At 42.8% G+C, this 12,437-nt stretch overlaps 1 protein-coding gene across 3 annotated transcripts in view; it reads left to right on the forward strand.

Annotated features, from left to right (window-relative positions):
• RSU1 (Ras suppressor protein 1) overlaps positions 1–12,437 on the forward strand; it is a 195,889-nt gene that overhangs the window by 75,713 nt on the left and 107,739 nt on the right. The gene's annotated exons all lie outside the window — the stretch shown is intronic.

Here is a 12,437-nt window from a genome sequence, read left to right on the forward strand (position 1 = left end):
AAATATGATCAAGTAATAAATGGACAAGCTTTGTTCAAATAAAGTCCATGAAGATGTCCAAGAAATGTTGCCGACATACTACAGTCACTAGGGACTTCACATGCCCCGATGTAGCACTCCATAAGGCATGTACTTCGGTTTTTCACCAGTCCCCATTAGCATAACATCATGGTCCCAGGACCTCTTCTGTCATGGTGTTAATCCTTGTATTTGCGAGCATATGCACCACCTGCTAATTAGGCTGGGCCGCATTTTCGAGGCCTCCTCTGGCCCCTTTTTGCCTGAATCTGCCTATTGTTCTTGGACCAGAATTGGGTCCTTTTCCTGGGAGCCTAGGAGGGACCTCATGAGATAGGCTGAGCTGATCACACGATAGCGGCCCTGGGCATGCGGCGGCCGTGTGTAACCCTGTTTCCTATACATTTGTGTATCATTCTGTGGGATAACTGATGTTTGGGTACCATTCTCTTTACCAATATGCAATTTCTCGATATGTCTTTAGATACTATGTACATGACTGAGATTATATAAAAAATTATTTCCTTTTGGAAATTTATTTAAAAAGAGAAAATTTCTTCCATTTCATTGGTAGTTCTGGTTTCCCTCTAGGAGACCTATTGATGAGCCCTGGCTTCTATTGTATACTGTACCTGATCCCACTTAGTGTGCACCTGTGGTTGTGAGTCAAGTCGTCTTTACCACCAAAATGGATTTGAGTTTTTTTTTTTTTTTTTTTTTTTTTTCTTATTAAAACCACTATACAACGAGTATTTCCACTTCTATTTTCCATTCCTTGAATAGGTTTTTCCGTGGATCGAATTAGTCTCTGTGTTTTCACGCTCCCCTTGACGATATGCACCTTACAACAATGTGAGCTATAGGTTGGTCCCCTTTTAGCTCTACATTCCCTTATCATGCTGGTATATCTTTTGACCAAATGCGATCTAGATGGGTTGTAGGTTTGCACAAGTATTTGCCTTCCCTCTATTACTCTGTGTCTTCTCCGTCTGACTTTACGCTAATTGCGTAGGTCCCGAATGAACATGCCTTGTCTGTCTCTCTATGAAGGCTCCTCTACGCTGTACTCGTAACGCATGTGCTGTAGCGATTTTCTTACACTCTATGCGCATGCGCACTGCACGAACGAAACTTTGATCCTCATTGACTGATCTGAATCATGTGATTCAGTCAAGATGGCGGCCGCCATCGCTGTTACCTCGCGCCATGCTGTACCTCTCACACTGGTAAGCAATTAGATCATTATCCTCACATTTAAATATAGCGACCACCTGCCACACATTGCCCCTTTGCCCTGAGGAAGCCACCTTCTAAGGTGGCGATACGCGTGGGTTAGGGTATTTACGCCGGAACCCTCCCACCTCTGTGATAACTACCCGGCTGGGTCTGTAGTATCTGCGTTCTCCTTCCTTTTTCTGGTCTCCTGGATGCATTGTTCTCTTCTTCTTATTAGACCATTGAGATTAGCACTGAGACGTGCACACTTGATTACCACTGTCACTTTAATATGATGGCTTTCCTAGTTAGTCCATTTTGTACATTCCTTTAAGGATCTTATACTGTTCTAGGAGCCTATATATGTCAGTATAATAAGTCTGTGCTATTGTACTATAATCTGTTGCCTCAGGGACACAGGTGCACCTTGTCTCTGAGTATTATATTTGATCTGACATACTATTTCTATCAGTGACAGTTTCTTTAGGAGATAGTAATTATATGTACGCATTTACTATTGTGAAATATTTTGTGATTTGTTGATGTCGTCACAGAGGGGTTTATAAACTTATTATTGCTATTTATCATCTCTAACCGAGGGCTCCGACTTTGTATCTTATGCCTTTTAGGCTTTTTAAATGATTTTATTATTGGTGTGTCCTTTCACCGAGTGTGTTTTATTAGTTGTTGCTGTGCTGTACCAATAAAGTTACAAAATTTTTTGCCAACTGTCTGTATTTGGTGATCCCTGTACTGGTATACTCCCTTTTTTTGTTTCTCGTCATGTCTCTTTAGTATACCAGGAGATCCCTTCTGGGTGGTGCCCTTCTATTTTTTGTTTTCATGATGTAGAATACGTCATCCACATGAAGCGAGAAGGAGGACGGTGACCATAGGAACAAAGGAGGCACCGGAACAACAGCAGCGACACCCATTGGACCAGACCGCCCTGCAGGTGAGAATAATAAAGGTGTGTTTTGTGTTCTACAGAGCAGCCTGGGCTTTTATATACATGTGTGTGTATATAACAGCTTACCGGTGGTGGCCGCAGCTTATAGAGGACAAATCTGGTGACGTTATCCCTTTAACTGTTCACAATAGCAGTAATTTTGACTAGGGTCGCCCAAACGTTTGTATGTCACTGTATATATACTTTTATATATACACTTAGTATACATCACTTTTTATTACACACCTTTTTACCTATACACTTTTTGCACAGAGGCATACATTTGTGTGTACAGTGCTGGCCAAAAGTATTTTCACTCCTGCAATTCTGTCAGATAATACTCAGTTTCTTCTTGAAAATGATTGCAATCACAAATTCTTTGGTATTATCTTCATTTAATTTGTCTTCAATGAAAAAAAAAAAAAAAAAAATGTCATAAAGCCAATTGGATATAATTCCACACCAAACATAAAAAAGGGGGTGGACAAAAGTATTGGCACTGTTTGAAAAATCCTGTGATGCTTCTCTAATTTGTGTAATAACAGCCCCTGTAACTTACCTGTGGCACCTAACAGGTGTTGGCAATACCTAAATCACACTTGTTGCAGCCGAGTGACATGGATTAAAGTTGACTCAGCCTCTGCCCTGTGTCCTTGTGTGTACCACATTGAGCATGGAGAAAAGAAAGAAGAGCAAAGAACTGTCTGAGGACTTGAGAATCCAAATTGTGAGGAAGCATGAGCAATCTCAAGGCTACAAGTCCATCTCCAAAGACCTGAAGGTTCCTGTGTCTACGGTGCGCAGTGACATCAAGAAGTTTAAAGCCCATGGCACTGTGGCTAACCTCCCTAGATGTGGAAGGAAAAGAAAAATTGACGATAGATTTCAACGCAAGATTGTGCGGATGGTGGATAAAGAACCTCGACTAACATCCAAACAAGTTCAAGCTGCCCTGCAGTCCGAGGGTACAACAGTGTCAACCCGTACTATCCGTCGGTGTCTGAATGAAAAGGGACTGTATGGTAGGATATCCAGGAAGACCCCACTTTTTACCCTTAGACATAAAAAAGCCAGCCTGGAGTTTGCCAAAACTTACCTGAGAAAGCCTAAAACGTTTTGGAAGAATGTTCTCTGGTCAGATGAGACAAAAGTAGAGCTTTTTGGGAAAAGCCATCCACATAGAGTTTACAGGAAAAAAAAAAAAGAAGCATTCAAAGAAAAGAACACTGTCCCTACAGTCAAATATGGCGGAGGCTCCCTGATGTTTTGGGGTTGCTTTGCTGCCTCTGGCACTGGACTGCTTGACCGTGTGCATGGCATTATGAAGTCTGAAGACTACCAACAAATTTTTCAGCATAATGTAGGGCCCAGTGTGAGAAAGCCGGGTCTCCCTCAGAGGTCATGGGTCTTCCAGCAGGACAATGACCCAAAACACACTTCAAAAAGCACTAGAAAATGGTTTGCGAGAAAGTACTGGAGACTATTAAAAGTGGCCAGCAATGAGTCCAGACCTGAATCCAATAGAAAACCTGTGGAGAGATCTCAAAATGTAGTGTTTGGACAGTTTGGAGAACGCACCCTTCAAATCTCAGGGACCTGGAGCAGTTTGCCAAAGAAGAATGGTCTAAAATTCCAGCAGAGCATTGTAAGAAACTCATTGATGGTTACCGGAAGCGGTTGTTCGCAGTTATTTTGGCAAAAGGTTGTGCAACCAAGTATTAGGCTAAGGGTGCCAATACTTTTGTCTGGCCCATTTTTGGAGTTTTGTGTGAAATGATCAATGACTTGATTTTTGTTTCATTCTCTTTTGTGTTTTTTTTATTGCAAGCAAAATAAATGAAGATAATACCAAATAATTTGTGATTGCAATCATTTTCAAGAAGAAACTGAGCATTATCTGACAGAATTGCAGGGGTGTCAATACTTTTGTCCAGCACTGTATGTATGTCCATATAAATAAGTGTGTGTGTGTGTGTGTGTGTGTGTGTGTGCGCGCGTGTATATGTGTATATGTATGTGTATATGTATGTATGTGTGTGTGTGTGTGTGTGTGTGTGTGTGTGTGTGTGTGTGTATATACATATATGTATGTATGTGTGTGTGTATATAATTATATATTATTACTCCTTGGAGACTGCAGTATGGTGTCCAACCGTCTCTCTGCATATCCAAACAATTACAGTATATTACTCCATGGACACTGAAGTATGGAAGCATGGTGAGCTGGTTTGATATTTTTCTTTTTTACATATTTTATATATAGTACAGACCAAAAGTTTGGACACACCTTCTCATTCAAAGTGTTTTCTTTATTTTCATGACTCTGAAAATTGTAGATTCACATTGAAGGCATCAAAACTATGAGTTAACACATGTGGAATGAAATACTTAACAAAAGAGTGTGAAACAACTGAAAATATGTCTTATATTCTCGGTTCTTCAAAGTAGCCTCCTTTTGCTTTGATTACTGCCTTGCACACTCTTGGCATTCTCTTGATGAGCTTCAAGAGGTAGTCACCGGAAATGGTTCTCACTTCACAGGTGCGCCCTGTCAGGTTTAATAAATGGGATTTCTTGCCTTAGAAATGGGGTTGGGACCATCAGTTGTGTTGTGCAGAAGTCTGGTGGATACACAGCTGATTCCTACTGAATAGACTGTTAGCTGCTTTTTTCTTGCCATAATACAAATTAAGTAAAGAAAAACGAGTGGCCATCATTACTTTAAGAAATGAAGGTCAGTCAGTCCGAAAAATTGGGAAAACTTTGAAAGTGTCCCCAAGTGCAGTGGCAAAAACCATCAAACGCTACAAAGAAACTGGCTCACATGAGGACTGCCCCAGGAAAGGAAGACCAAGAGTCACCTCTGCTGCAGAGGATAAGTTTATCTGAGTCACCAGCCTCAGAAATCGCAGGTTAACAGCAGCTCAGATTAGAGACTAGGTCATTGCCACACAGAGGTCTAGCAGCAGAGACATCTCTAAAACAATTGTTAAGAGGAGACTTTGTGTAGCAGGCCTTCATGGTAAAATAGCTGCTAGGACAGGCAACAAGCAGAATAGGCTCTAAAATAAAATTTTGGGAGGAAAATGAGGAGTGCGTCTTAAAATCCGACTGTAGCTTACCGGGGGGTTGTGCAGAGGGGTCAAAGGAGGCAGGGAGATGCTCTGAGCAGTGCACTGTGCTGACCGCGCTGCTGGTCTGTGCGACTCTGTTCTGGATCGGGCCGCTCCGTTCTGCTCTGTGCACGGCTGCTCTGTGTACGGCTGCTCCGTCCTGCTCGGCTGCTCCGTCCTGCTCGGCTGCTCCGTCCTGCTCGGCTGCTCCGTCCTGCTCGGCTGCTCCGTCCTGCTCGGCTGCTCCGTCCTGCTCGGCTGCTCCGTCCTGCTTGGCTCCTCCGTCCTGCTCGGCTGCTCCGTCCTGCTCGGCTGCTCTGTGCACGGCTGCTCCGTCCTGCTCAGCTGCTCCGTCCTGCTCAGTTGCTCTGTGCACGGCTGCTCCGTCCTGCTCGGCTGCTCTATCACCAGCCCTGCACAGAGCAGAGCGGCGTCGCCGGCCCCGCACAGAGCAGAGCGGCGTCTCCAGCCCCGCACAGAGCAGTACCCGAGTCTCCGGCCCCGCACAGGGAAGAGCGACACTGGCCCCCGCACAGAGCAGCACCCGCAGTGAGTATCTCGGCCCCCCTCTACACTACTTGTGGTAGTCCAGGTCTGCCCCTGCCTCCTGTGACCCCTGCTCCTCTGCAGGCCCCCCTCCCTGGTAAGACACCACCAGATTATAAACTGACCCCATATTTTTTTTTACCTTTTTTTTTTTTCCTTCCAAATTTGGGGTGCATCTTCTAAAACGAAAAATACGGTAATTTTTATTCTCTGGAAGACCCCATTAAGTACATATTTTTGGACTTATTTAGATAAAAAGAATAGGTGAGTATATGATACAATTAGGATAATACATACACTTTCATTTTTGCTTTCTATACATGTTGAAAATCAATCCAAGGTCAGATACCCTGCTTGTTGATGGTTTCCATTTAAAAAGGAGGAATCAATGAGGTTTCTAATGAGGCATTATTTAATAAGTGTTCTATGGCTTTAAAATTGATTTTTATTTTTGTTTAAAATTGATCCTAATATTGCACGCCGTTGTTTTTCGAGCTGCCGTGGCTGTCGGGTTTGTGCTGCGTCTGACTCTCTCTGACCGTCTTGCTATTTTCGCAGCTTCTTCTGCTTCTAACCATTTTTCTCTGACTCCTTAATAGATGTTCTCGACTTCTTCCTCTGATTTGCATCCTCAAAGAGCGGCGATTCAGCCAGCGAGGCGATTTGCTTGATTAAAACTAACTGCGGTCTCTTGCTTGTATTAAACACTTCCTAACACCTCCTTTTGTATGACTGAAAACTTTCTTGCGAAGCATATGGAAGTGAAGATTGACATTAGTGGGCAGTTTATTTCTAGATACGCACAGTAGGAAAAAATCTCCAGATTTCTTATAACGAGCTGTACATTAACCCCATATGCTTAGCAACCTTCCTTCACAATGAGGATGAAGAAATAATGCCGCCATACACCATGCCAGGCAGCAGCTATAGTGATGTAAAGCCCGCGATTACTGGAATCCGGAGCTGCAAATTATGGTCACATTTCACTGGTAGTCTGATAAATCAATACTATTATGGTGCATAATGGGAGAATGCCACCTACTAGAATTTGGCAAAGGAGTGATAATGGTAAGGGGTTAACTAATAATCGGCATATATCCCCTAACCACAGAATTATTTGATAAATATATGATCATTGCAGCTCCTATGTCACGGGGTATGTAATGACAGGATAGGGGCCCCTAGGCTGGCCCTCAGACTTGAGACCCTGCGCTATCCCTTATCTTGGAGGTAGGCTTGATGGTAGCGAGGTCTGAGCCCCCAGCATGACCCTAACTCCTGTCCAGGCCCTGATCTTACTCCCGCTCTCCAACCTTAGGGAAGACCGGAAAACACAAAAGCAAAATCCCACAAAATGACACAGACCAGGGAGAATGGAAACTCATACACATAGCACTCAAAACACACAGGAGAGACAATATGTGTACTGGGAAAACAACGGAAAAAGGAGAGTAAGTAATGCACAACAGGGGAACGCTCACACCACTCAAAAGCGCAACATGGATTACCATCAATAGGAAAATCACAAAGACCAGGATCGCTGGAGCTAATGCGGAAGCTATCATGCGTATATACAAGAAGGAAGCCGTTCTTTAAATAGGGAGGAGACAGCTGCACGTGGCAATTAGCAACCTGAGCTCTAGGACCTGCTCACAAGTCTGCAGGAATTAACAGTGAACCTGAACCAGCCGACGCCCGGCTCTCGCTGAACAATCCGGAAGCCTCAGATTGCTTGTCAGACTCTGTGGTGTGAACAGCGTCTGACGACGCCATGCCAGCAGGTGTGTATAAAGCCGAACATTGCACGGCTCCTACCTGTGACACCCACCAATTGCAATAACATGGATATGAAGTGGTAGTGAGCATGTGCAACCACTTCTACATTGCACATGCTAATATCACCAGATTCATATAGGGACATTTTGGGTGGGCTACAAATGTTTGTCCATGAGACCACCCTTTTAACCTGTGCCTGGCTCCCAAAAATTAAATTAAATGCCCTATAAAAAAAACTGAGCTCCCCAGATTGTGCTGTTCTTTTCTAAGGTATTTGGCTCAATGTTTTTACTCCTGCACATTGTATCTTGTAGTGTTAACAGTACCTTTTAATTGGAAGGGGGAAAAAAAGTAATTAAAGGGGTGGTCCCACAAACAATATTTATAACCCAATCTTCGATCAGCTGCCTGCTCAGACTCCTCACTAATACTGAGAACGGGGTCCGGGCCCACTGTGTTAGTGCTACGAATGTGTGATTGTGTGACATGGAGCAGTGGTTGCACATGCTCAGTACTACTCTATCACATGGGGATTTGGAATCCTCAGGATTGGTGGGGGCGGCAAGGAGCATTCGGGTCATTATGGGAAATGTTTGGGTTATAAATGTTGTTTGAGACCATTAGGCAAAGGCGTACTGTAAAAACTCCTCTTCCCTTGTGCACTAGCACTTTACTCGCTCCTGGTGTCAATTGCCTGCAGTGCTAAAGTCTTGGCAATAGCACTGCTACCATTGCCAAATGTGCCATCAACTAATGTCTCGCGTTTTTCACTTTTTTTTTCTTTTCTTTAATATGCATCTAAAAGTCTGGGTTTTTTTTTATATATTTTTGGCCTGTTTAGATTTTGCTTTGTTGTTTTTTTGTTTTTTTTTTTGTTATAGTTTGCAAGGATTTAAGGTTCCCCGATATTTTTGGCTGATTCATCAGTTGAGACTTTTTGAAAAGTTATCAGGTTTTTGAGAAAATGTCCTCCTGGAGTGATTTTTATGTTCAACCGCTAAAATGTATTAACATTTTTGCAAAATTTCTGAACAAGATGCCTTTTTGGACTAAGAATGTGAAAGGGTTATTTCCATCTCCAAGATCCTATCCCAATATGATGAGGATGAGGATGATGATATTAGCAAATACCTTCAATTAAAAATGTAGTATAGTTCTCCTGCTAAAGCCATGTCTCTTACCTCATGTTCAGGGCATTGCAGGACTATAAAAAATAACTTACTGAGGTATTCCCATCTCTAAAATACTATCCCAATATGTAGTAAGTGTAATAACAATATCAGTAAATACCTCCCAATTAGAAATGTAGTATAGGTCTCCTGATATAGCCATGTCTCTTACCTCATGTGCAGGGCATTACAGAACCTTTTGATATTCATCGTTGCGACAACTCATATAGTGACAGTTGCTTATGGTCGTAGCCATGAATACCTGAGGTCCTGCAATGCCCTGCACATGAGGTAAGCGACATAGTGAATGAGAAGAACTATACTAGATTTCTAATTGAAGGTAGAAGCTAATATTATTATTACACCTACTACATATCGGGATAGGATCTTGGAGAAGGGAATACCCTTTTTAAAGTCCCCCCCCCCCAACCTCCAAAAAAAAAAAAGAAAATTGTTTTTTTGAGTAGGAGTTTCTCAACATCTAGAATTGGCAATCTTTGCCCGCTCTTCCTTGCAGTAGCTCCACAGCTGTCAGATTGCAGGGGCATCTCCTGTGTACAGCGCCCTCTTCAGGTTTCCCACAGATTTTCAATTGCATTCAGGTCTGGGCTATGGCAAACCTCTGATCTTCTTTTGGTGAATTTTATTGTTGATTTGGGGGTCACTTAGGGTCATTTTCGCTCTGTAAGGTGATTTTACTTTTCGTCTGTAGCTTCTCAACAGAGGCCTGAAGTTTTTGTTGTAAAATAATTGATTTGGATCTGTGCATAATTTCCTAAACTCTGACTAAAGGCTCAGTACCAGCTTCCAAAAAAAAAACAGCCATAAAGCAAAATGTTGCCTCCACCATGGCTTACTGTGGGTAATTTCTCACCTGGTCAAAAGGATCCACTTACTGTAGCACAGATGCAGCAGAGCAATCCAATTGGAATAGCGGAGGCTGATGGGCAACTTTGTAAAGCAACATTGGAAAGCGAGTTTGGAGAATTGACTTTGCAAAGCAAAACCATAGAAGCAAAGCTGCGTGACACAGCAGGTTATGAGGCAGAACTGGTCCAGCTATAGAGTAGAGTTAACTCCTCTATATTTCAGAGCTGGGTTTGACAGAAATGACAGTGGAATGTAGCCAAATTACATAGCAATATAGCAGAGCTGGGTTTGTCAGAGTCCAGACAGAAGTGAGCAGTGTTGTAACAGGGGTTCCTGGTTATTTAAAAGAGCTGGGTTTGTCATAGAGATTAGGCAGGACAGTCCAGCAAAGTAGCAGAGTTATCCAGTGATGTAGGAGAGCTGGGTTTGCTGCAGAGTCCAGGCAGAATTAGTGTAGCAGTTACCTAGGGATGTAGCAGAGCAAGTTTTGTCAGGAGTTTCACATAGATCAGGAAGGCAGTTCATGGTAGCAACGTGTGTGCCGACTACCTGAATGTAACGGGCGGGGGAGAAAAGTACAGGGCTACTAGGCTGACCCTATGACTCGGGACCCTAAGCTGTTGATTATCCCGATGGTAGACTTAATAGTAGTCAGGGTCGAGCCTCCAACATGTCCCTGTCTCCTGTTCAGGCCCTAATGACTATGTCCCCACCACCCAGGGGATTAACCTGAACGGAGCCCAACAACCCACCAATGCAGAACATACGGGAGTAACAAAAAACCCACACCACTGGATAACAGAAGGTGTACGGGTAAGGGTACAAAGAAAAGGAGGTAGTAGAACAACTTAAAACAAATAGCAGCAGTAGAAACATGTCATCCTCTCTACTCCCAGGCTAGCTCCTAACTGAATAGAATAACCAGCAATGAGTCCAGGAAGCAGAGGGCTTAAATCCCGGCCAGCAATTGATTAACTGCTGCCAGCTGAACCAGTCAGAATTAGACGGTCATCGGGGCTCCCATCTGGCCACCACAGGCTACTGACGTGACTGCTCGACCGGGTCCTGTGAAATGATTCGCACCACTTACACTTTTTTTATTTTCCCACTAAAGCTCATAGATTCATCCTTGTAAATATCGACTTAGCTGCACGTGCCGTTGTTTTAGCGCGAGCCCCGATCCCTTACAGGATGGAGAGTCTTACTTTTATATGACTTTGCAAACAAAGACATGTTGTTCCGTTTTAAGCAATAAACACAAAATCCAATTTGCGATTGCAGAGTAGACCTGTGAGTGATATATATCTTTATGGCGGAGGCGGTCAGGAGGTGACTGCTAATCACAGCGCTCCCTGCTCTCCTGTGGTCTGTGCCTGGAAAGCTGAATGCGAGCGCCTTTCCTGCAGCCAGCAAGCATCATTTGAGATTCACTGGCTCCTATCTTATTAGGTTCTCCTTGTCACGCTGTTTAATCTGGCTGCCTGCTGCTTGATCCTTGTTAAACACTATTGCTTCTGAACTCTCTAATAAAGGAGACAGTCTCAGGCAGGGCCACTGAGGCGTTCAAAATTTAGGGCAATTGTTGCATGATTGGCGGAGGGTGAAATGCGTTGTACATGCTCTTCTGTGATTTTTAACCTCTTCCAGTGCGGAGGGTGTGCACTTGTTTGCTGCATCGCTCTTTATATAGTGGGATGCGAGATGCATTTGTCATAGAAGTCGCTGCAAGATCTGCCTCGGCCTGGATCGGACGGGAGAGGATCATTGTTACGTACTTTTTAATTAGTACCGTGTTTCTCCAAAAATAAAAACAAATATTGCTGTGTAAGACGGGCTAGCGATTACTTTCAGGGGATGTCTTAATTTTTTTCCACATAAACAGTCCACATTTCTCTTAAACATAACTCTGTAAACTATCTCTCTAATCTATCTGTCTAATCTATATATCTATCTATCATCTATATATATATATATATATATATATATATATATATATATATATATATATATATATATATATATATATATATATATATATATATATATATATATATATATATATATATATATATATATATATATATATATACATACACACACACACACACACACACACACCACATACGGTATATACCTGCATGTCTTCTCTTCAGCTTTAGACTCCTGCAATTAAGAGACCTTTTCGGGACAACTTACTCACATGACTGTGATGTTACAAAGGTCCTTAAGCAGTCCTATCATCAGGATATAAATGCTAGGGCCCCTAGGAGAGTGAGGAACTTGTGAAATTGCCCAGTTTGCCCTCCCTGATACCAGTCCTGCATACCAGCCTGACACCTGTTCAGTTGTCTTTAGGCTACTTCAATTAAGAGACCTTTTGGTAACCTCTTAGTCACATGACCGTGATGTCACAAAGGTCCTTAAGCAGTCCTATCATCAGAATATAAACACTGGGGCCCCTAGGAGAGTGAGGACTCTGTGAAATTGCCCAGTTTGCCCTCCCTGATACCATTCCTGCATATCAGCCTGTCTCCTGTTCAGTTCTCTTTTTAGACTCCTGCAATTAGGAGACCTTTTGGTGTAACCGCTTAGTCACATGACCGTGATGTTACAAAGGTCCTAAAGCAGTCCTATCATCAGGATATAAACACTGGGGCCTTTAGGAGAGTGAGGATATACCAGCCTGTGTCCTGTTTAGTTCTTGTAGACTCCTGCAATTAAGAGACCTTTGGTTACTCAAAGAAATCACCAAAGGTCCTTTAAACAATCTTAACTTTAAAA

The sequence above is a fragment of the Anomaloglossus baeobatrachus genome, chromosome 6 (assembly GCF_048569485.1).
Source record: "Anomaloglossus baeobatrachus isolate aAnoBae1 chromosome 6, aAnoBae1.hap1, whole genome shotgun sequence".
Taxonomy (NCBI): domain Eukaryota; kingdom Metazoa; phylum Chordata; class Amphibia; order Anura; family Aromobatidae; genus Anomaloglossus; species Anomaloglossus baeobatrachus.